Here is a 23098-nt window from a genome sequence, read left to right as displayed (position 1 = left end):
GAGGGTTGGCAAGTAGGACAATAATAATAACACTGATTACGGATAAGCGCTCCAACCGAAGAATTAAAAAGTGAGTGGCCAGGGCGTTCCCTTTGTGGCTCAGTGGTGAATGAACCCAACTAGGATCCATGAGGATGTGGGTTTGATCCCTGGCCTCGCTCAGTGGGTTAAGGATCTGGCATTGCGTGAGCTGTGGTATAGGTCCAAGATGCAGCTCTGATCCCACATTGCTGTGGTGTAGGCCAGCAGCTACAGCTCTGATTCGACCCCTAGCCTAGGAACCTCCATGTGCCTCGGGTGTGGCTTGAAAAAGCAAAAGCCAAAAAAAAAAAAAAAAAAAAAAAAAAAAAAAAGAGAGAGAGAGAGAGAGCAGCCAGGAGTTCCCATTGTGGCTCAGTGGGAAGAACCCAACTAGCATCCATGAGGATGTGGGTTTGATCCCTGGCCTCGCTCAGTGGGTTAAAGGATCCTGCATTGCTGTGAGCTGCTGTGTGTAGGTTGCAGACAGCACTCAGATCTGGCATTGTCGTGGCTGTGGTGTAGGCTGGCAGCGGCAGCTCCGATTCAACTCCTAGCCTGGGAATGTCTATATGCCGCGGCATAGCCCTAAAAAGGAGAGGGGAAAAAAATGTCCTGCCAGACTATGGCAATGAGATTCCCTAGAGTTAGGCAGGGCTAAGACCTCCTGCTCTCCTTTCACTGAGCTGAGCATCTGTGGTGCAGTCTTCTTAGGCATCACCTTTTGTTCAGCCCTTACTGGGTGCCCTGTTGTGAATACAAAAGTATCAAATGGCATCCTTCATGTTTTAGGCCAATCCACGGCCTCAGGTAAGAGATCCGCATCTGCTTGTCAGCCCTAAATTAAGTGACTGGGTGAAAGATTATGAACCCTAAAAGCGGGGAATCATCCATAAGCGCTTTTCAATGAAGTCCTTTTATTGTCTCCTCGAGGTAATATGAAGTAATAATAAGATATTATCCACATATTATCCTGTTTCTCAGGTTCTAACTACAAAGCTCCTTACTTGAGTTGTCTTTGCAAAGCAAACAAGACCATACCCTGTTTTCGGAAGCACAGGTGGAGAGGTCCATCTACTGAGGAGCTCAGTGGAGCTGGAGGGAGAGGACATGCCTCTCTTTTGTACCCAAAATGACTTATTTAGACAGAGCTATAAAGATGTCAAAGAGTTCTCAGGCTTTCCTTTCCACTTCTCACTGTCCCAGGGGACATCACACGTGACATTGGAATAGCCCAGCTGTCACATTACCATGCAGCCCAAACTCCCTCTTTGCCCGAATGAAAGAAGAGTTGTTGAGGGGCAACAGCCAGGAAGACCCCCAGAACACCACAGCAAGGTCTCCTGAAGACCCTGGCTTCTGCCCAAGAGAAATTTGACTCTCGTTGCAGAAATAGGAATAACTCGAAAGCTCTACAAGCCAAGGATGAAAAAACGAACCGACCTAATCAGCTTCCCTTATGAAATCAGGGCGGAAGTGAGAGACAGTAAGGCTGTAAGCAGAAGTGCAGGGGCTGAAAAGGCGGAAAGGGCTGCGCGAGCTACGTTCACGCTGGAGCCACACGTCTAAGCAAGCAGAAGCTGTGAAGTAGCTCGCTGTGCTTGGAACGCATTTCCCCCAGACCACTCCTTAATCCTACGGATTTCAGTTTGAACACCAGGTCCCTAAAGAAACCTCCCCGCTCAATCCTCTCCTCGTTTGTCATCCCACTTCTAGCCCTAGATGTGGAAACTTGCTCAGGGTCCCCCGTGTGTGCCCTCACCAGATCCTGTCATTTACCCCACCACGTTCACCGCATTTGCAGTAAAACATCTGTGAGTTTATCGGTTGCCTCTCTCTCCCTGGCTGGGCTCCACCTCCACGGAGACACAGGGGTCACATCTACTGTTTTCTTACCGTACTTGCTTTCAGGGTTCACCCAGTGCCTGGTTGGCATCAAAAAATCAACAAATGTTTCTTGACATGTTTCATGAGAAGGAGGCTTTACTTTACGAGGACACAGCCCTGAGAAGCCCGAAATGTGGAGCTTGGCATCAGAATGAGGTTGCTGCACCAGCTTACATTCCACCAGCTGTGGGAGGGTTCCCTTTTCTCCACTTCCTTGCCAACACTTGCTATTTGTGGTCTTTTTGAGGATAGCCATTCTGACAGGTGCGAGGTGATATCTCATTGTGGTTTTATTTGCATTTCCCTGACGATTAGCAAAGTTGACAAACTAGTGGTTACCAGTGGAGAGGGGGGAGGGTAAAGCAGGCAAATGGCATTAAAAGATACAAACTGATGACAGGGTCATTTTGCTGTACAGCAGAAATTGACAGAACATTGTAAATCAACTATAATAGAAAAACTAAATCTTTTGAAAAAAAGATACAAACTGCTATGGATAAAATAGACAAGCAACAAGGATATATTGTAAGGCACAGGGAATGTGGCCATTATCTTATAATAACTTTAAAGGGAGTATAATCTAGAAAAGTATTGAATCACTATGCTGTACACCTGACAGTGATATAATATTGTAAATCAACTGAATTTCAATTAAAAAAAAATGATGAAGAAAGCAGGTTGCTGGTTTCTGTGCCTGAAGACATACCATGCTGTCTCATGTGGAGCCTGGGGCCCTGTGACATCCAAAGCCCTGAGCAACTGCAGCTCTAATGTCCCAGCTCCTGTCACAGGACACTTAATGGTGACTTCTTGGTTCCCCACATACATCCCCGAAACAAAGAGCAGGGGAAAAGAAGCACAGACTTTGTGCCTCATGAGCAGCACTGTTCCTAAATGTGCTGCTCAAAGCCTCAGAAAGGAGCCCGTGAATTAAAGGTTTATGTTAACCTCATTTCGTATTTCTTTTCATTCACAGGAAATTGTTTTAATTGTCCATGCCCATCTGTTCAGGGTTGACTTCACTGGCTGTTTGAAAAAGTAGCTGCATCATGCTGCTTTGTTCTAGGTCATTTAGATAGAAAAAGGACCCCAATTGGTATTTTATTAGTTGCTATACCATAATTTGTTTTCAAAATACTGGATTTTTATTTAAAATTTAGGATACTATACATAAGGTCTTTTTTATTTAGGAGTGAGAGAAACGTTTTTTAAGAACATCACATCCAGGAGTTCCCTCGTGGCTCAGCAGGGTTAAGGATCTGGCATTGTCACTGCTATGGGCCTGGTTGCTGCTGTGGCATGGGTTCGATCCCTGGCCCAGGAACTTCCCCATACCATGGGTGCACCAAAAAAAAAAGAAAAAGAAAAGAACATCATGTTCAACTACATAAATATTAATAAGTAAAACCCTTCTCTTCTCTTCAATTATGCTATACTTTGTCTTTTATGTAATCGTTTTAAAGATAGCCTGGCTGTTGCACTGTCTGGTTTTTCTATACTGTTTGAGTAAGAATTTTTTATAGAATAGGTAAGATATTGCTTTGAAGCAGTTTGGACCAGACAATTTGTTGTTGGGGGCTGTTTTGGCATTATAGGACTTTAACCTCTGCCCTCTAGATTCCGGAAGCATGAACCCAGCTGCAGTTATTACAATCAAAAAATATCTCCAAGTATTGCCAAGTGTCCCTAGGGGGCAAAATCATCACCAGTGGAGAGCCACTGGTTTAGAGGGTGGCAGAGGCGAGGGGCCGAGCCTGTTTCCTCATCTTTCAAGAAAGACAGGCCTAGATGATCAAGACCGTCGTTGGCCTTTTGGGTCATGTATTTTTCCAGTCACCAGCTTGGTCTCCTCACTTTGGATCAGATGCAAAAAATGCTTCCAGGAGTCCTGTTCCTTGGTGAAACCATGGAACAGAAGATGTCTTTCTGAAACGCCCAGAGGCTCCCCCATCCCCCCTCCCCCCGAGACGGTGGAAAGGACGCTGTGTGGAGATCTGGTCAGACCAGCCGTCTGCTGCTCATTACTGGTGTAACCATGGGGATCCCACATTCCTCATCTGTGCGAAGCACGAATACTCGGCCCCTGCCAGTGAATGGTTGGAAGAATTAAATCGAAAGTGCCGAGGGCTGATTTTCACAAGTGACAGCATCAGATTATTACCTGTCAATGATTTGCCCTTTCCTGACAAAATGAATTTATCCCGAAGGAAAGAGTGGGGGCAGAAGAGAGTGTGGCTACCTGGTCCAGTCTTTGAAATCTGTCCAGCCAGGAATGAAAGAAATACACTCCGTTTAGCAGCTGTGTAGTCAGAATACCACCTAGGACGTATCATTCTCTGAGTCTCTCTTTTCTCATCAATAAAATGATCACAGTGTCTACTATACAGGGGGGATTGAGAGAATTACATTATGAAACAGATGAAGGCATTTTTTACAAGTGTCCAGCATAGAGGAAGCGCCCATAAGTCACGTTTGCCATTGTTGTTATCACTGTTATGAATGTAGAAAATCCAGTTCCCACTGTGGCTCAGTGGGTTACAAACCCAACTAGCATCCATGACGACTCAAGTTCGATCCCTGGCCTCGCTCAGTGGGTTAAGGATCCGGCGGTGCTGCAAGCTGCAGTATGGGTCACAGATGCGGCTCAGATCTGGCATGTCTGTGGCTGTGGTATAGGCCAGTACCTGCAGCTCCGATTTGACCCCTCCACCTGTGAACTTCCATAGGCCGCAGGTGTGGCCCTAAAGAGCCATAAATAAGTAAATAAATGCAGAAACTCCCATGTGCTATCTGGCTCATGGGAGAGCTATTTGGGAGCAGAGTTTCCTTGAGGATCTCTGAACCAGAGCTCTAATGGGAACTGCCACGGAAATTGCTTTGCTAAAGTCCAACAGCACTGACAGGTGTGTTGGAAAGGTTCATCCTTTGTCAGGCTTTGAGCTTATTCATGTCTATACTCAAAGTGCCTGGCAAGTGGATGGCCCAAGTAGGTACATTCAATCCTACACTTGACAGATTAAATCTGTGAGCATCTACTGAATGCCCCCAAACAGCTGTAGGGTCTGGAAGAAAGAACAAAGATGAGCCAAAAGAGGGGCTCATGTGGAAATGACAGCCTTACTGCAAAGATTGCAAATTGAAAACTCACAGGAAATGGGCAGATGTCTGAAAAGACACACGATCTTTTTGGTCTCTTTAATCTTCCCACTTATGACAGACACATTGTTAGAGAGAAATCATTCTTAACTTCGAGAAAACCAGCAATATAAGAATAATAGTAGGAGTTCCCACTGTGGTGCAACAGGATGGGCTGAGTCTCTGGAGCACTAGAATGCAGATTCAATCCCCGGCCCAGCACAGTGGGTTACGTAGGTCGCAACTGTGGTTCAGCTGGCCCAGGAACTCCATATGCCACAGGCCAGCCAAAAAAGAAAAAAAAAAAACAAAAACAAACCATCATAAATGCAGACGTCATGGTCTCGGTTTTAGAGAGACCATGGGGAGGGGCAAGGAGAGAGGAAGGTCACTATTAAGCAGTAAAAGAGGCACAATCTTCAAATAGTTTTGAGATTTCTGGCTCAGATCAGCCTGAAGAGAACTGGTATTTGACAGTGGGTACTTGTCATGGACAGAGGGTGGCAGGCAGTTGTGAGGGCCCTGGGTGAGGCATAGTGTGATCCCCAGACTGGGTTGCAGGAGCCAGATTCCCTGACAGTGTAGGTGATGTCACACCACTAAGAGGAACATAATGGCTGGCCTTCTCTTCATAAAGATTTTTTTTTCAGGAGTTCCCATTGTGGCGCGGTGGAAACGAATCCAACTAGGAATGATGAGGTTGCGCGTTTGATCCCTGGCCTCAATCAGTGGGTTAAGGGTCTGGCGTTATCATGAGCTGTGATGTAGGCTGCAGATGCGGCTTGGATCCTGCGTTGCTGTGGCTGTGGTGTAGGCTGGCAGCTGCAGCTCCGATTCGACCTCTAGCCAGGGAACCTCCATATGCCATGGGTGTGGCCCTAAAAAAGAAAAAAAAATTTTCAATATGCACCCAAATGATAGAGATGAGGAAGGGGGGAAAAAAGAAAAAAAAAAAAAAAACCTTTTCATTCAATCATCTTGAGAAGACTGTCAGGAAATTCCTCTCTAGGTGATTTTAAGCATCTTGTTCCTACAGGAAGAGGCCAATAAGATTAAGCATCCCTCAGCTGATTAAATCCTAAAGCTTTTGGAACGGTTAATTGTCTGGAGGACTTGCTAAATGGCTGGGAATGGCCCCAACCTGCTGGATGCCTCTGATTGGAGTCTGGACCGAGTCCCATGGGATGATTCAAGAGCCATAGGACCAAGCTGCTCCCAACTTTTTTCTTTTTCTTTCTTTCAAACTTTGCTCCATAGGCTGAAGAGTCACAGAACTCTGGGAGAGGAACAGAATGAAGGTAGGCTCACAGGGAAAAGCAAAAGGAGCTAAAGGACATTGAGAGAGGAGAGTTCAAGAGAGCTTGGGGTCGTTGTAGCTTTAAAATAAATGCAAAGCAAAGTTCCAAACTGTGCCTTATTTGTTTCTCCATAGGACAACAGCTGGGGCACTTTCCATTACAAGGTCTGCAGCATTTTACACATAGGAAAATGTACAGTTTGGGGGTCTCCAGTCGTCCACGTTTCAGAGTTGTCTGGTTTTTTCTTGGCATACTTCTAAAAGCAAGCATAACTTGAAGGCTATTTTAATAACCTTTACGGCACAGTATTAGACACTAGATGCACTTCATTGTTCCTTACCCCATATTTATTTCCCACCACATACCACTGCTTTTATATTAGACGTCTACCCTGTAGGGAGAAAAATGGGTCTAAAATATAAAGCCGGCCCTTTTTTTTCGCAGACATCCTGTAATTAGCTCAAGTTTTCATCTCTTCACAGCAAGATCCTGCTGCACAAAAGTTTTCTTTTCTCAACATGTTTTTGCCAGATGTTTCCACCAAAAAAAAAAAGTGGTGGAAGGCCAGGTTTTTTGTGCGCATTGGTGCAGACGACCTCATCCTTAACGGCTGCCTCGACAGGCCCCTCCTCCTTAGTTAAGTGAATGAGTTCTCCCCCAGTTCCTGTGTCAAGAGCATCTGTAGTCTCTGTCTTCACAACCTCTCAGCATGTCAGCCATGTGTGACTGTCACCTGAGCCCTCAGAAGGAGTCAAAATTTTAGTTTCACTCCCATTCATCCTGCATTTTTGGCACAACGAACCCAAAATAAACACTTCAGCTTTTTGACCAAAGAAAACTCCATCACTGGAAATTAACATGTGACATTGCTGCTCTCTTTCCGGGTTACAGTTTTGTCTGATTAAGAGATGATTCTTGGTGCAGTGCTGCGATATTATGATCAGTTTCAATCCTTATTAGCAGTTAGGTTCTGTCTACTCTGTTTCAACCTTTCTAGCAAGGTTTTCAGCTTTGCTAGAGAATATTTCTATGTATTCTGAAATACACCCCCCCTCCAAAAAAAGGAGTTCCCGTTGTAGCTCAGCCAGTTAAGAACCCAGCTAGCATCCATGAGGATGTGGATTTGATCCCTGGCCTCGCTCAGTGAGTTAAGAATCTGGTGTTGCCACAAGCTGCAGCATAGGTCATAGGTGCTGCTCAGATCTGGCGTTGCCGTGGCTGCGGTGTGGGCTGGCAACTACAGCTCCAATTTGACCCCTAGCTCGAGAACTTCCATATGCCACAGGAGTAGTCCTAAAAAGACAAATAAAATATTTTCCACGCTTATGACCTGTCTCTGCTATCCACACCACATTTTTAAGGTCACTAGTGGAGGTGACCTTAGGAAATCTGATTCAGTCCCCTTATTTGGTAGCTGGCAAAACAGAGGGAGTTGCCCCAATTGTACACCTGATTAGTAGAGACATCTTGACCTTCATTCTCTATTCCACATCTGCTATAACAGATGGCACTGAATTTTCATGCAGAAACCCAGAACAAAACAACAACAAATCCCCGTCACCCTTTAGCTGTGATATAGGCTCAGTATCCTTGATGGAATGCCCACATATCCCTCCTACCAGTGGTAAATCAATATTTTGCTCCAACTACCTCATGGGTTGTGCTGATGGAGCCACACTCTCATTTAATAAACTTGGACTATAACATGACTGTAAGTTCCCACAAGGACGGGTAGCATATAGTTAAAGAGGAGAAGGAGTTCTCGTGTGGCGCAGCAGGTTAAGAATCTGGCGTTGTCACCGCAGATGCTCGGGTTGCTGCTATGGTGCAGGTTTGATCCATGGCCTTGGAACTTCCACATGTCTTGGGCATGGCCAAGAAAAAAAAAAAAAAATTGAAGGAGAAAAGGCTTCCGAGTTAGATATGAGTCCAGATCTCAACTTTGCCTTTTATAGAAATGACCTTGGGCAAGTTATTTAATTTCGCTATGCCTCAGTTTTAGCATTTAAAAAATTGGATTGGTAATAGAGTTTCTTCAGTGAGTTGTTATGAGGGATGAATAGGTGCGTGGAGGAGCTTAAGAGTAGACAGTGCAATATCTGACATGCAGCAAGCACCTGACTTTGGCTTTTGCTACTTGGTTAAAATCACAGTGGATGCAGAGGTGGGGAGAAAGGCAGCAGAAGGCAGTGTCACAGAGGAGCTTGCGGTCTCAAGCCCAGGTTCCTCGACGTTGCGAGTCCTCACGGAGCTCCTCCTCACCGCTCCCTCCCAAGCACAAGGAGCACCGCGTTTCCTCCCAGCCCCCATCGGTTAAGGGGCCAAGGCCAGGACTAGGGTGAGACCAGTAAGTTGCCTAAGATGAAAAGTCTAAGAAGCCGCTCACTGTCAGGGTCCCGCCAGTGTCAGTCCTGTGCTTGCACAACCCAAGAGGCCAAGCCCCCTTAGAGGTCACACCAAGGCTCCACCCCTCTCAGCCTCCTCCCAGCCCTGAGTAGGACCACGGGACAAGGTCTGGCCAGTGAGCTGCACCTGGAGGTGGCCCTTAAGAGCCAGCACTGGATGATCCTGTCATCTTTCTCTGCCTCAGCAGCCGAGGAGGGTGCCCATTCTAGATAGCAGAGCTCAGTGTCTCCGTGTCAGTAAGGTCTCTCCCAGCCTATGTGGACATGGAGTGTGATCAGGAAATGAAACTGAGAGTTCCAGTGGTGGCTCAGAGGGTTAAGAATCCGACATGGTGTCTATGTTTGATGATCCCCTGTCCTCGCTCAGTGAAGGATGCGGCTTGGATTGGGCATTGCTGTGGCATAGGCTGGAAGCTGTACCTCCAGTTCAAGCCCTAGACTGAGAACTTCCACATGCTGCCTGTGTGGCCATAAAAGGAAGGAAAGAAGGAAGGAAGAAAGGCAGGCCAGCAGGTGGGAGGAAGGAGGGCTGAAGGGAGGAAGGAAGGAAGGAAATTGTGTTGAGCCACTGAGATCTGAAGGGTTTTTTTTTTGGGGGGGGGGTTGTTGTTGTTCTTGTTTTTCTTGCTGCTGCTGTAACAAACTTAGCCTATTTTTATTCTCATTATTAGCATTATTCCAATCAAAATAAATCCCTTCTTGTCGCTCTCCGCCTGCATAATGAACCCAGGAAGAGTGAGGTTTAAATGTGAGCCTTGACCGTTTTCTGGTTGTATTTTCTCTGAATGTCATTCAGTTGATAAAATGGTGCTAATAATCCATGACTCACAGGGTTACTAGCTATGGGGTTTTTTAGGGGGCGGGGGGCAGAGAGCATTTGCATCCTAGTTGACGGTACATGGGAGTATCGTTCCTGAGAAGCTTCTCACGGAGAGGGAATACCTCTATACTCCCAAGTCCTCACACAGCGTCTTGGCAAGGTACAAACGTTTAATAGGTGTTGGTGGATTAAGTAAAAGAAGACTGCTTTACAAGTTACAGCAAATTTTCTACATAGTAAAAGCTATGAGCCATCAGTGAAACAAGAAAATGGCCCAGATTTTCTCCTGTGACTCCCCGTGAGTCTCTTATTTTTTCAGTTCCTGGATCAGCTCGGTTGTCAAGGTTACCTCTCATCTTCTTTGGAATATTATTAGATATTGACCCATATAGTGTCAAAATTATACATAGACCTGGATGTGTTTGCCTCCGCCACTGTGCTGACCACTGTCACTCTCTTTCCTGATCTGTTTCCCTCATTCTACTGTAATTTTGAATTCGTGAAAGATTTTACAGCTCGGCTCTTCGCCAGAATGAGATATCATTCTGTATTATGCAGACTCAGGGGGATTTCAAGGGACTGGATTCAAACCTCGCAGAAGTTGCGAAATTCTTTTCGTAGCCTTAGGCAAGATTCTATCTCTTCTTTCTAAATGAAGTAGATATTCCCTGGAGTTCCCCTCTTCATTCTGATCAGTTCTCTTACTTTCTCAGTCTTTCATCATTGTCGCCATCATCACCATACCGTCTTAGCAGTTAGTTTGATCCTCTGTTACTCTGTCTGCTCTAAGAGCTCTGCATGCCTTGTGTCAATCAAGCCCCACCACAGGCTTGTGAAACATGCTAGCACTCATCCTATTCTACGAATGAGCAAGTTGAGGCTCGAGAGAACAAGTGACTTATATCAGATATAGTAACTAAATATCAGGGCTAACGTCAAACTCGGGTTCCATTTGACTCCGAATCCGGTGACCTTACCTCGCCCTTGCTCTGACTTAGCAAGAGAGAGACATGAAGATCTCAGAGCAGGCCCAATTTCTGCCTGTTTCATGAAGTTTTAAAGCACAAATTTGATATCATGCTAAATAAAGTTAGACAGTGAGACACAGACAGACTCACTGACGTTGAAAACTTATTACCAAAGGGGACAGGTTGAGGGGGAGGGACCAACTGGGAGTTTGAGATAGAAATGTTCTAAAATTAGGTTGTGTTGATGGCTCTAAACCTATAAATCAAATAAAATTAATTGTATTTTAAAAGCACATATTTGAAAAATGGCAGCGATAGCTAATATCCCGAGTATTTCAGTAGGGATGGGAAATGGAGAAGAATAATCGGTGACCCAGTCTGAAGAATTGGGTTTAAGTAAAACATTACTTAGAAAAGTGCCCCCCCATTTCTTTATAACCTACATTTTATTTTTATGACCTCACCCGAAGCATATGGAAATTCCTGGGCCAGAGATGCAAGGAGCAACTACAACCTGTACCACATCTATAGCAACACCGGCTCTTTAATCCACCTCACTGGGCCGGGGTTCACACCTGCGCTGCCACCAAAACAACACCAGATCCTTAACCCACTGTGCCACAGCAGGAACTCCCATAACCCACTTTTTTTTGCTTTTCTTTTTAGGGCCACACCTGCAGGATATGGAAGTTCCCAGGCCAGGGATCTAACTGGAGCTACATCTGTCAGCCTACACCACAGCCACAGCAACTCAGGATCAGAGCCGCATCTGCGACCTACACCACAGCTCAGGGCAATGATGGATCCTTAACCCACTTAGCCAGACCAGGGATCGAACCTGCATCCTCATGGATACTAGTTGTGTTCGTTACCACTGAGTAACAACAGGAACTCCTGTAAACTACATTTTTAAGAGAACAGAAAGAGGAGGCAATTTGGCAAAATTGTTTACTGAGATAAAACATTTTTTAAAAGTCATGTTTAAAGATGTGCATGATTGGTGTTCCTGTCATGGCTCAACAGTAATGAAGGTGACCAACATCCATGAGGATGCAGGTTCGATTCCTGGCCTTGCTCAGTGGGTTAAGGATCCAGCATTGCTGTGAGCTGTGGTGTAGGTTGCAGATGCGGCTTGGATCCCAAGTTGCTGTGGCCGTGGTATAGATCGGCATATGCAGCTTCCATTCGACCTCTGGCCTGGGAACTTCCATATGCCACTGGTACAGCCTTAAAAAGACAAAAGGCAAATAAATAAATAAAATAAAGATGTGCATGATGAGATGAAAAGTTGGGAAAATGCACAGTAATATTATTCTTCAGGCTAATTTAAAGCATTACACTTTGTTAAAAATAATAATTTTCTTCCAAAAAGACCTTTCAAGCTAAATTTCTTTAACTCTTGAGGTTGAGCATCTTATGTTTGTTGGCCATTTTTATTTCCTTCTGCATGAATTATCTATTTATAAAACTTCTCACTTTCTATTGAACTATATGTGTATATAAATAATTTGCAAGAACATTTCATATTTACAAAAATTAGACCTTTTGACGGTCATCATATTGTATTTCTCAAGCTTGTAGTTTATACTTTCTTTGTTTATGACATGTTCTATACAAATTTGTATTTCATTTTTATGTTTAAAAAGGTAGCTTTGATGCTTCCTTTAACAGGGAAAGAATTTGGTTGTTAAGCCTAGTTTCACAAATGCATTTTGTGCCAGTACCAGAAGGCAGGGAGTCACTGTGTAATTTGTGAGGCAATTTGCAGACGGCTTCCTGTTAGTCTCCGGGCATCATTAAATAATAGCCATGTGCTGATTTGGCTACTTTCCACATAAGGCCTTAAAGCCACACTATCAGCACTCACATCGGTTTGCAATGCCTGGTTGGTTAGAATAGGTGTTAACACCAGCCCATAAAAACTACTGCTAGTTTATGGGCTTGTTGAAATGTCAAGTGATTTGCTGCTGTGAGAAAGAATTTAAGAGAAGGGTGAGAGAAAGCTGAAAAGCAGGGAGAGGCTGAAAAGAAACAGGAAAGGAAAGAATAAAAGAAAAGAAAATTAAAAGAGAAGAAATAGGACAAGAAAAAGATAAAGAAAGAAGCAGGAAAAATGTTATTGAAAGAAAATGGAAAGGTAAGAAAGGGGAGAAAGAACTGAAGGAAAGAAGGAAGAGAATTGAAATAGTAGCAAAGATCAAAGGGTAGATGGATGAATAGATACTTAGAAGGGAGAGAGGAGGGATGGGGAGGGCGGAAGAGGGTGGGAGGAGGGTGGGGAAGAGGCGAGGAGGAAGTGAAGGAGCGAACGAGAAAATCAATGCATATAAAACTTCAGGCTAAATTCATTTCAACTATGCACAGAATCATAAATCGTAGGGACGAAAGAGAGTACAAATGCCCTTTAATTCGAAAGCTCTCCTTTTGGAGGAAAAAAAACCTCGAAGCCCAGAAAGGTTGAGTCAAGTGCCTCAAGCTCACACAGCCTGTTCTTAAGAGAAGGAGAATCAGATTCCAGCCAGCTCTCCTGACTTCCAGCCTGACATACCTTTTCTCACAGTCGTGTGTTTCACTGGAAACTTGCTATTGGTCTGAGCTGACTTCAGACACCTTCCATCATGAATAACATTATAACCAAAAATGCGCCTTTTGCTAGACCAGAAAATCTTGCCCCCATGAGATGTTTTTAATTGTAACACATTATCTCACCAGAATTTGACCTGTAATAAGTAAACATCAAAGAGACAAATGGGCAGTTCCTTCCTATTTAAAAAAAAAATCAAAAGGGAAAGTTGTTAGCAACCTACAATAGAAAAATGTAGTTTGAAGGAAATGACTTAAGATAACTTAGGAAAAGTTCAAGGTCTGCAGTGATTGGTAGAATTTTTATTTTATTTTATTTTATTTTAGCTACCTGAGGAACATTGTGCTTTTTTCTATTGCTGTTTGGGGTCAGACAGTCAGAGAAAGAGAAGCAGGAGGGAGATGTAATTGCAGTTGGCTTTTCATTTGAGTGAAGGTGATTTAAGCTCAAGAGAGGACTTTCCTAAGAAGGAAAGCAGATAGTGAGTTATTGAACATCAAAAGGAAAAATTACAAATCATTAGAGAACCAAAGGACTTCTCCAAATGCCCTTAAACACAGAAAATGATCCCCTTTTACATGAAGTAAAGGTGCCCTCATTTTTTGCAGTCAGGAAGCAGGACTGAGTGAGAGCTCAGATTTCTTTTTTTTTTTCTTTTTTTCTTTTTTTTCTTTTTAGGACCACACCTGTGGCATATGGAAGTTCCCAGGGTAGGAGTCTAAGGGAGCTACCACAGCTCACAACAACACCGGATCCTTAACCCACTGAGCAAAGCCAGGGATCAGACCCACAACCTCGTGGTTCCTAGTTGGATTTATTTCCTCTGCACCACGATGGGAAGTCCTGAGCTCAGATTTCTTTCAGTCCCATGATTCTACGTGATCCTATAACACTTAAAAAAAAATGAGCAAAAAAAAAAAAAAAAAAAAAACAAAAAAAAAAAACTTTGCCCTAATTAGCTGGTTATTGCTTTAATTTCTATTTTACTTTGACCATGGGGAACTTGCTTCATTCTATTAATTTATTTTGGATGGCACTGCTATATTATCTTAGCTGTTTAAAATTTGTGCCAATGAGATCAGAGTATTTAGTTTCATTTATTCATTCAACAAATACATATTGAGATGGGATTAAGATGGTGGAATAGAAGGAGGAATAGAAGGACTGGAGCTCAACTTCTCTCCTAAAAACAAAAAAAATCACAACTAAATGCTCAGCAATCTTCAACCAAATGGACCGGAAACTTGCAAAAAGATATCCTATTCCAGAAGACAAAGAGGAGGCCACATCAAGAGGTAGGAGGGGCAATTTCACAATATAAGCAACCCCATACCTCCCAGGTGTGAAGCCCCACAGACTGGAAAGTAGCTGGTTCACAGGGACTCACCTACAGGAGTGAGAGTTCTGAGCCCCACATCAAACTCCCACATGTGGGGATCTGACACTGGGAGAAAGAGCCCCCGGAGCATCTGGCATTGAAGTCCAGTGGGGCTTGTGTGCAGGAGCTCCACAGGACTGGGGGAAACTGAGACCCCATTCTTAAAAGGCACACACAGACTTTCACGTGCACTGGATCCCAGAGCAAAGCAAAGTCTCCATAGGAATCTGAGTCAAACCTGACTGCAGTTCTTGGAGGACCTCCTGGGAAAACAGGGGTGAATGTGGCTTGCTGTGGGGGAAGGACATTGGAAGCAAATCTCTCGGGAATATTCAGCAGCTGTGCCTTTCTCTGGAGGTGGCCATTTTGGAAAAATCTGGCCCCACCCATCAAGGCTGATAAGCCCCAGGGCAAACAACAATCCAGGTGGGATCAAAGCCCTGCCCATTAGTAAACAGGCTACCTAAAGACTCCAAGGCACACAGCCACCTCTAATCCCATTCAGAGACAAAGCCCCACCCACCAGAGGGATAGGAATCAGCTCCACCTACCAGTGGGCAGGCATCAGTCCTTCCCATCAGAAAGCCTACAGCAAGCCCCCATACCAACTTCAGCCACAAGGGGGGAAGACATCAGAAGTAAGAGAGGTTACAACTGTATTATCGGTAAAAAGGTCACCACACAAAAAAACCTATAAAAATGAAAAGATAGAGAACTATAACCCAGATGAGGAAGAAAGGAAAAAACCCCAGAAAATCAGCTAAGTGAGCAGGAGATTCTCAGCCTCCAAGAAAAAGACTTTAGAGTGTTGATGCTGAAGATGATGCAAGACATTGGAAATAAACTGGAGGCAAAGATGGATAACTTCCAGGAAACACTGAGCAAAGAGATACTAGATATAAAACTTAAACAAGAAGACATGCAAAATACAATAACTGAAATAAAAAATTCACTAGAAGCAGCTAACAGCAGAATATGGGAAGCAGAAGAACAAATAAGCGAGGTGAAGGACAGATTAGTGGAAATTACGGATGTGGAACAGAAAAGACAAAAAAGATTGAAAACAAATGAAGGGAGTCTTAGAGAACTCTGGGACAATGTTAAATGCACCAACATCTGTATCATAAGTGTTCCAGAAGGAAAAGAGAGAGAGAAAGGGATAGAAAAAAATATTTGAAGAGCTAATAGCCGAAAACTTCCCTAACATGGGAAAGGAACCTCTCACTCAAATCTAGGAAGTACAACGAGTACCATATAAAATAAACCCAAGGAGGAACACCCCTAGACACATATTAATCAAACAGACCAAAACTAAAGACAAAGAGAAAATCTTGAAAGCAGCTAGGGAAAAGAAACAAATAACATACAAGAGAACCCCAATAAGGTTACTGACAGATTTTTCAGCAGAATCTCTGCAGGCCAGAAGGGGTGATACACTTAACGTGATGAAAGGAAAAAAACCTCCAACAAGATTACTTTACCCAGAAAGGCTCTCATTCAGATTTGAAGGAGAAATTGAAAGCTTCACAGATAAGCAAAAGTTGAGAGAATTCAGCAACACTAAACCAGCTTTACCAACAAATACCAAAGGAACTCCTCTAGACAGAAAAGAAAAGGCCACAACAGGAAACAAAAATACCACAGATGACAAGGCTCACCAGTAAAGGTATAAATACAGTAAAGATACGAACTCATCCACACACAAATACACTACCAAAATCAGAAATCATGAGAAGAGGTGGGTACAAATGCAGGACACTGGAGATGCACTTGCAATTAAGAGAAAAACAACTTAAAACAATCTCATATGTATATAGACTCTTATACCAAAACTTCAGAATAACTGCAAACCAAAAATCTACAATTGATACACAAACAAATAAGAAAAATAAACTCAAATACTACACTAAAGATAGTCATCAAACCAGAAGAGGAGAGAACAAGAGAAGAAGGGAAGAAGAAAGAGCAACAAAAACAAATCCAAAGCAATTAATAAAATGGCAGTAAGAACATACATTTCAATAATTACCTTAAATGTTAATGGACTAAACGCCCCAACCAAAAGACATAGACTAGCTCAATGAATACAAAAGAAAGATCCATATATATGCTATCTTCAAGAGACCCACTTCACCTCTAGGGACACATACAAATTGAAAGTGAGAGGATGGAAGAAAATTTTTCATGCAAATGGGAATCAAAAGAAAGCTGGAACAACAATACCTATATCAGAAAAAAAATAGGCCTTAAAATCAAGAATATTTTAAGGGACAAGGAAGAACATTACATAATGATCAAAGGATCAATCAAAGAAGAAGATATAAAAATTTTAAATATCTACACACCCAACATAGGTTCACTGCAATATATAAGGCAACTGCTAATAACCTTAAAAGGACAAATTGACAGTAACATAATAATAGTGGGGGATTTTAACACTCCACTCCACTTACAGCAATGGACAGATCATCCAGACAGAAAACCAATAAGGAAACACAGGCCCTGAATGATGCATTAAACCAGATGGACTTAATAGATATTTATAGGACATTCCATCCAAAAGCAACAGAATACACATTCTTCTCAAGTGCACATGGAACATTCTCTAAGATTGATCACATCCTGGGCTACAAAGTAAACCTCAGTAACTTTAAGAAAATTGAAATCACATCAAGCATCTTTTCCAACCACAATTCTATGTGACTGGAAATCAATAACAAGAAAAAAAACTGCAAAAAAACACAAACACATGGAGACTAAACAACATGCTACTAAACAACCAATGGATCACTGAAGAAATCAAAGAGGAAATTAAAAAATACCTAGAAGCAAATGACAACAAAGATATGTCACTCCAAAACGTATGGGATGAAGCAAAAGCTGTTCTAAGAGGAAAGTTTATAGCAATACAAGCCCACCTCAGGAAACAAGAAAAAGCTCAAATAAACAAGCTAACTTTACATCTAAAGCAGCTAGAGAGAGAAGAACAAACAAGACCCAAAGATAGTAGAAGGAAAGAAATCATAAAGATCAGAGCAGAAATCAATGAAACAGAAACAAAGAAAACCATAGAAAGGATCAATGAAACAAAAAGATGGTTCTAGTTCCCGTCGTGACGCAGTGGTTAATGAATCCGACTAGGAACCATGAGGTTGCAGGTTCGTTCCCTGCCCTTGCTCAGTGGGTTAACGATCCGGCGTTACCATGAGCTGTGGTGTAGGTTGCAGACGCGGCTCAGATCCCGCGTTGCTGTGGCTCTGGCGTAGGCTGGTGGCTACAGCTCCAATTCGACCCCTAGCCTGGGAACCTCCATATGCCGCAGGAGTGGCCCAAAGAAATAGCCAAAAAAAAAAAAAAAAAAAAAAAAAAAAAAAAAAGATGGTTCTTTGAAAAGATCAACAAAATTGATAAACCCTTAGCCAGACTTATCAAGAAAAAAAGAGAAGACTCAAATCAATAAAATTAGAAATGAAAAAGGAGAAGTAACAATGGACATCACAGAAATACAAAAGATCACAAGAGACTACTATATTCAACTCTACACCAATAAAACGGAAAACCTAGAAGAAAAGGACAAATTCTTAGAAAGGTGCAATCTTCTAAGACTAAACCAAGATGAGATAGAAAAGATGATCAGACCCATCACAAGAACTGAAATTGAAACTGTGATTAAAAAACTTCCAACAAACAAAAGTGCAGGACCAGATGGCTTCACAGGTGAATTCTATCAAACATTTAGAGAGAGCTAACACCTATTCTTCTGAAACTATTTCAAAAAATTACAGAGAAAGGGATACTCCCAAACTCATTCCATGAGGCCACCATCACCCTGATACCAAAACCAGACAAAGATACCACAAAAAAAGAAAACTACAGGCCAATTTCACTGATGAACATTGAGGCAAAAATCCTAAACAAAATACTAGCAAACTGCATCCAACAATACATTGAAAGGATTGTACATCATGATAAAGTGGGATTTATCATAAAGCCAAAGATAGCCTGAAAAAGAAAAATGGAGCTGGAGGAATCAGGCTCCCAGACTTCAGACTATACTACAAAGCAACAGTCATCAAAACTGCACGGTACTGGCACAAAGACAAAAATATAGATCAGTGGAACAGGATAGAAAGCCCAGAATTAAACCCACACACCTACTGCCAACTCATCTATGACAAAGGAGGCAAGAATATACAATGGAGAAAGGACAGCTTGTTCAATAAGTGGTGCTGGTAAAACTGGACGACCACATGGAAAAGAATGAAATTAGAACACTCCCTAACACCATACACAAAAATAAACTCCAAATGGATTAAAGACCTAGATAGAAGACCAGACACTATCAAACTCCTAGAGGAAAACATAGGCCAAACACTCTCTGACATAAACGACAGCAACATCTTCTCAGATCCACCTCTTAGAGTCATGACAGTAAAAACAAAAATAAATAAATGGGACCTAATTAAACTTCAAAGTTTCTGCACAGCAAAGGAAACCCTAAACAAAACGAAAAGACAACCCACAGAATGGGAGAAAATCTTTGCAAGTGAATCGACTGAGAAGGGATTCATCTCCAAAATTTATAAACACCTTCTGCAGCTCCATACCAAAAAAACAAACAATTCCATCAAAAAATGGGCAGAAGATCTAAACAGACAATTCTCCAAAGAAGACATACAGATGGCCGAGAAACACATGAAATGATGTTCAGCATCACTCATTCTTAGAGAAATGCAAATCAAAACCACGATGAGGTACCACCTTACACCAGCCAGAATGGCCATCATCCAAAAGTCTACCAGCTGGAGAGGGTGTGGAGAACAAGGAACCCTATTACACTGTTGGTGGGATTGTAAATTGGTGCAACCACTGTGGAAAACAGTATGGAGATTCCTCAGAAAACTAAACATAGAACTACCATTTGACCCATCAGTCCCACTCCTGTGCATCTATCCAGAGAAAACCACGACTCACAAAGACACATGTACTCCAATGTTCACTGCAGCACTATTTTCAATAGCCAAGACATGGAAACAATCTAAATGTCCATTGACAGAGGAGTGGATCCAGAAGATGTGGTACATATCCACAATGGAATATTACTCAGCCATTAAAAAGAACGAAACACCAGCATTTTTAGCAGCATGGATGGACCTAGAAATTATCATACTAAGATTGAAGTCAGTCATACAAGAGACACCAACATCAAATGCTTTCACTGACATGTGGAATCTGAAAAAAGGACACAATGAACTTCTTTGCAGAACAGATACTGACTCACAGACTTTGAAAAACTTATGGTTTCCAAAGGAGACAGTTTTTGGGGTGGGGGGTTGTGCTGGGGTTATGGGATGGAAATCCTATAAAATTGGATTGTGATGATCATTGTACAACTATAATTTTAATAAATTCATTGAGTAATAAAAAATAAAATCACAAAAAAAAAACAAAAACGAAACAAAAAAACTGCCTTTCCAACTGATTTTAAAGGTTAAAAAAAAACAAACGAACAACAACAAAAAAAAAAAAACATATTGAGCTACGTACCCAGTGGGCACTGTTTTAGGTGGTGGGCACGTAGCAGCAACATCATAGATTAGAAATCCTACCCTCACAGTGTGATCACTGTGGCAGGTGGGCGAAGGTAGACTATAAATAATTTGGAATCATCATATACGGTGTGTCAGGTAGTCTTTTTTTTTTTCTTTTTTTAATTTTTTTTTTATTTTTTTATTTTCCCACTGTACAGCAAGGGGGTCAGGTCATCCTTAGATGTATACATTGCAGTTACAGTTTTTTCCCCCACCCTTTCTTCTGTTGCAACATGAGTATCTAGACATAGTTCTCAATGCTACTCAGCAGGATCTCCTTGTAAATCTGTTCTAAGTTGTGTCTGATAAGCCCAAGCTCCCGATCCCTCCCACTCCCTCCCCCTCCCATCAGGCAACCACAAGTCTCTTCTCCAAGTCCATGATTTTCTTTTCTGAGGAGATGTTCATTTGTGCTGGATATTAGATTCCAGTTATAAGTGATATCATATGGTATTTGTCTTTGTCTTTCTGGCTCATTTCACTCCGGATGAGATTCTCTAGTTCCATCCATGTTGCTGCAAATGGCATTATGTCATCCTTTTTATGGCTGAGTAGTATTCCATTGTGTATATATACCACATCTTCCGAATCCAATCCTCTGTCGATGGACATTTGGATTGTTTCCACGTCCTGGCTATTGTGAATAGTGCTGCAATGAACATGCGGGTGCATGTGTCTCTTTTAAGTAGAGCTTTGTCCGGATAGATGCCCAAGAGTGGGATTGTGGGGTCATATTGAAGTTCTATGTATAGATTTCTAAGGTATCTCCAAACTGTTCTCCATAGTGGCTGTACCAGTTGACATTCCCACCAGCAGTGCAGGAGGGTTCCCTTTTCTCCACAGCCCCTCCAGCACTTGTTATTTGGCGTTATGTTGCAAAATAACTAAGAGGCTAAAGGAGGGGCTGGGTAGAAGAGGAGGCTTTATTCTGAGTCAGATGACAAAGAGCCAAGTCAGATGATCTCTCCAATGATAAAACACTTGAGCAAAGACCCAAAAGAGGTAAGGGGACATAAGTATACAGGCTTCCCTTGGTTCTAGTAACCTCAGCAGACACGAAAATCCATGGATGCTCAGGTCCCTTTTATAAAACAATCAAGTTGCCATCTGGTTGAATCTGCAGATACTGAGGGCTCACTTTATCTAAGGCATCTGTCAGGAAAGCAGAACAAACATGAGAAGAGACTTCTGGGCTGCACCATGGAAGCCCTTCGAGTTAGGGGTTTCCAGGGCAGGGAGAGCTCAGAGGTTGGGGTCTAGCACCAGCTGAGTAGCCCCTGGAAAGACTTAGGCTCTGTGAGATGAAAAGAGAAGATGCTGGGGATGCTTGTGCAGAGCACCGCGATGCACGTTTTCACAGTGTCACATTGGCTGCTGGGTGGAGAACAGCAAGAAGGGCACGGGAGGGGCAGAGCCACCAAAAGAGGAGAGACGATGTCAGTTCTGGTGGGAGATGACAATTTGTGTCCTGACAGTCGTGACGAAGGAAGTCCACAGTAGATGCTGATATACTGAGACAAGGAATACCAGGCTTTGGTAGGATTGCACGTGAGGTATGATCGAAAGGGCAGTCAGGTAATTTCAACATGGATCTGCGTATCTTCGTTCCATTGTACATCCACATAAATTGTCCCTGTCCACACGACCTTCTTCTCTACCTCCACGCACTCCAGGACGGGTTGTATTTATAGTCAATGTGTTAATACAAGCTGTCTGCCATTAGCACGTACAGTGTCTAGTCTGATTTTTTCCTTTACTTGAGTTCACAGAGTCCAGTCTGAGTTTAAGACTGTAATTGTAACTAGATTTTTGGTTGTATGTTTCTTCTTTCTTTTCTATTGTTTCTAGGACTTTGTTTAAGTTTTCATGGCCTGATAACATGAGCCTTTGTTGTCATTTTTAAACTAGGGAAGCATATATTTGTGGGAGGGCGAGATGAAGGAAAGGAGGGGGAGATGGATGGATGCATGAATGAATGGGTGGGTGGATGGATGGGAAAGAGATAAAGGGAAAGAACTAGGCAAACAGGAAGAGTTTGAGGGGGGGGAGAGGGAAAGATCAAGGGAGAGAGAATATGAAATGACTAAATAATAAATAGTTAAGTTGAATTTGAAAGTAAAGAAATAAATGCAAGGACACGGCCACCGGGGAGATGGAGAGAAAGAATGTGATGGATGAGGATAGACTCAGTACCCCTTTTGGAACTATCAAAAAAAAAGAGAAGCTACTCACTGCCACTGCAGCAATAGTGTGTCCCAACGATGATGACAAATAGGACCTAAGGTAAAAGTTCACATTAATTTATTTTGAGGCAAAGCATAATAAAAGAGAGAATAAAATTTAAAAGATTAAAATGACAGCCTAGGTTCAGTATATGCTAACTCAGAAAAATATTTTTATAACTTCAAGAAGGAGGACAGCATCCTAAATGTATTGTTCTAAAAAGATAGCAAGATAGGATAAATAGTAGCACCAGGATGATCATTTTGGATGTGTTAAGTTTGTCACCTTGAGACCAGACTCCTTCATAGCTTCACGCCTCCATCTCCTTGCGTGATTGCTTTTAGGAATGTATCTAGTAGAAAAGAGGAAAAGACAAAAGGGAAGGAGTCAGAGTGAAGAGAACATATTGATGAGCAAATAAAGCCAATGAGAAAAGTAACGCACACTCACTCACCTCCCTCAAAAAGGGGGGCGGGGAATGCAAGCAAGAAGTTTCTGCACTCGCTAGAGATAATCTGTAAGTTGGGTTTCGAGCTTCCTACTAATCAACCAAACACAGAGGAAAGTACAATTATGCATAAAACCCCACAGTTTCCATAAGATTAAAATAAACCGACAGGATTGGGAAAGCTAAGACTAAAATCTAAAGAAACTATGCTCCGTGGAGCCACATAACATGGCTAAAGACCTTGACAATACTCTTTCAAAAAATACGGTAACATGTTTCTTAGAGCCAGTTTCTTCTTGGGCTCTTAATGAATTGTCCATCTTTTCCAATTCTTAAGCAAAAC

At 42.5% G+C, this 23098-nt stretch overlaps 1 protein-coding gene across 1 annotated transcript in view; it reads left to right on the top strand.

Annotated features, from left to right (window-relative positions):
• The window catches only part of NR3C1 (nuclear receptor subfamily 3 group C member 1), a 246016-nt gene that overhangs the window by 87723 nt on the left and 135195 nt on the right, over positions 1–23098 (top strand). The window lies entirely within an intron of this gene.

This window comes from Sus scrofa, chromosome 2 (assembly GCF_054392235.1).
Source record: "Sus scrofa isolate SSC_HxYL_T2T_F1_AM1 chromosome 2, Sscrofa_HxYL_maternal_Yorkshire_Landrace_v2.0, whole genome shotgun sequence".
NCBI classification, from domain to species: domain Eukaryota; kingdom Metazoa; phylum Chordata; class Mammalia; order Artiodactyla; family Suidae; genus Sus; species Sus scrofa.
This window is presented reverse-complemented; position numbering and strand designations above follow the sequence as displayed.